The following is a 2934-nucleotide window of genomic DNA, read 5'->3' as shown; positions in this document are numbered from 1 at the left end:
AGAAAGTCACTATCCATTGGATTTAGTGACAAGGTGCTCATTGGTGAGATATGTGGGAATATCATCAGAATGATATGGGCAGAAACCAGTTGCTGTGGGTTTAGGAATGAATAGGAAAGGAAATGGAGATAGACTTGTAGATAATTTTTTTCCCCAAATTTTAGCTCCTGAGCCAAGGCAAGAGAGTGCACAGCCTTCTGGAGCCCAAGCCTGGCAGCCATGGTGACAGAAGGAGGAATGAAATGTGTCAAGGTCTTGCTCTATGTTCTTCTGCTGACCTGTTGTATCTGTGCAGTGGGACTGATTGCTGTGGGCTTAGGGGCCAAGCTCGATGTGAATCAGACCATTAACCAGGGAGCCACCTCTGAATCCCCGGTGCCCGTGGTCATCATCGCAATGGGTGTATGCCTCCTCCTGGTGGCCTTTGTGGGCTGCTATGGGGCCTGCAAGGAGGACTTCTGTCTTATGATCGTGCTTGCCATCTGCTTGTCCCTAATCTTGCTGGCGGAGGTGGCTGCGATCATTGCTGGCTATATGCTTAAAGACAAGGTGATGTCAGAATCTAATAAGGACTTCCAGCAGCTGATACAGAATTATCCAGAAAACAATCACATGTCATCAATTATGGACAGGATGCAGGAACATTTTAAGTGCTGCAGGGCAACTAACTACACAGATTGGGAAAAGAACCTGCTCATGACCAAGCAAGTCCCTGGCTCCTACTGTGTCAGCATCACTAAAGGCTGTGGGATTAATTTTAGCATAAAGGAGATGCATGCTGAAGGCTGTGTGGAGAAGACTGGGATCTGGCTGAGGAGCAAAGAGGTGATTGCAACGGGCTTGAGCATTGCCTTTATGGAGGTCCTGGGTATTGTCTTTGCGTGCTGCCTTGTGAAGACCATCCGATGTGTCTCTGATAATGTCAGGGGTCCGGTCTCTTCAGCCCGCTTAACCAGGGGAGCGGGGTAGTATACTCCAGGTTTTTCAATTAAACATTGTTTTTTCAGACCAAGAACCATGTTTCAACTCTAAAAGGGGAAAGTAACATCAATAATAGCTGGAAAAGGAATGTGGTGCCCCAAATTACACAAACTGCAATGTTAAGGACACAGTCCTTTAGACTACCAAGTCTGTCTAAGACTTCTCATGTCAACTATTAATACAAGGAGTTGGGGGTTCAACTACAAAGTTAGAAGAGTCCACACAAAATCACCCTCACTTCTGACACCAACTGTAACTTTGAGAGTTCCCCAAATACCCCTTAGCTTCAATAATTTACCAGAAAGATTCACAGAGCTCATTGAAACTAATTATACTCATAGTTTATTACAGGGAAAGGATACAAATTAGAACCAGCTAAATAAAGTAAATGATATGTAGGACAGAGTTTGGGACGGTCATAGGTGAAGCCTCCATTGTTCTTAGGATGTATGACCTCCCCAGTATTAATGTGTGAAAATATGCATGGAGTATTGCCAACATGTGAAGCTCACCCAGCTGTGGTACCAAAATTTTTATTGGAGCTTCACTATGTAGATATGATTGATTGATTGATCATCCATGTGGTTGAACTCTGTCTGCAGCTGTCCACTCCTAGGATATTGGGCTGATTTCACATGGTACTAGGGGCCTGCTTTGAATGACAAGGACAGTCTTATCACTTGGGAAATTCCAAGAGCTCAGAGTTTACTTTTCAGGAGCCAGGGATGGACATACTTCTTTTTGAGAAGGTCAAAGTCTTTATTATACAGTGGAATCACGTGAAGATTTTTGGTTTTATAGTTAATTAGTCTTGCTTGAATGAATTAGGCTTGAGTATGTTTAAATGCTGATTAGTAATTGAGAACTTCAAGATTAAAGATAGAGGGCAGAGTTAAGATGGCAAGATTCTTGAGAAGGTAGGAAGGGATGGATTCAGACAACCAGGGAACAGAGGCATCAGCCTTCCCTACATAACAGCAGGGAAAGATGAAAGGATGAGGACTGACTTAACAGGGCATAAGAAAAAGTCTTGACTAATGGCCTCTAATTTCTCTGTGAAGTAGGAAGCAAAATCATTTGTTGAGAATGATGGCCCAGGAGAAAGTCAGGAGTATGAGCAGTTGGAAATAGTTGCCATGGAGCAGGAAAACCCAGCAAGCTGGAAGACCTGAGCTAAGGGTCTCTTTGATACGTTAATATTGATGACCAGAAATTTATAGTGGCACCAATTTGCATGGTTTCAAAATAAGTACAGTGGTGCAGTTCAGACTTAAAGGAGTCTAAGGAAGACATTCAGAAATCAAATTTTGCAATCTTCCCAGTTATAAGACAAAAAGAGTGAAGTCTCTAGTAAAGCAAGGAGGTAGACAGAATATCTGGAAACAAGTTAGAGGTTAACCTAAGCATGACCTAAGCACCTCCCAAAGACCCTTCCTCCAAACATCATTACCTACAGGATTAGGATGTCAACATGTGGATTTGGGGGACATCAATATTCAGACCATTGCAGGTATGATTATTCTCATTTTAGAGGTGAAGAAATTAAGGCTCAATACCCACTCCAGTACTCTTGCCTGGAAAATCCCATGGACAGAGGAGCCTGGTAGGCTGCAGTCCATGGGGTCGTTAAGAGTCAGACATGACTGAGTGACTTAATTTTCACTTTTCACTTTCCTATTTCATGCATTGGAGAAGGCAATGGCAACCCACTCCAGTGTTCTTGCCTGGAGAATCCCAGGGAGAGGGGAGCCTGGTGGGCTGCCGTCTATGGGGTCGCACAGAGTCAGACATGACTGAAGCGACTTAGCAGCAGCAGCAGCATGCTTTGGTAACTTCACCCAGGTAAAAGATTCAGCAGCAGATATAGGATTTGAACCCATGTCTTAGCAGGATTAATTCATAGCACCACAGAGACAGGAGGTCACTATTTACATAAGATTTCAGTTCAGAAAA

At 43.5% G+C, this 2934-nt stretch overlaps 1 pseudogene; it reads left to right on the top strand.

Annotated features, from left to right (window-relative positions):
* Positions 1–219: 219 nt before the first annotated feature.
* On the top strand, positions 220–969 carry LOC138930529 (CD63 antigen pseudogene; annotated as a pseudogene).
* The last annotated feature ends 1965 nt before the right edge of the window (positions 970–2934 follow it).

This window comes from Ovis canadensis, chromosome X (assembly GCF_042477335.2).
Source record: "Ovis canadensis isolate MfBH-ARS-UI-01 breed Bighorn chromosome X, ARS-UI_OviCan_v2, whole genome shotgun sequence".
In the NCBI taxonomy this organism is placed as follows: domain Eukaryota; kingdom Metazoa; phylum Chordata; class Mammalia; order Artiodactyla; family Bovidae; genus Ovis; species Ovis canadensis.
Note: the sequence above shows the minus strand (reverse complement) of the source record. Positions and strands in the feature narration are given on the sequence as shown.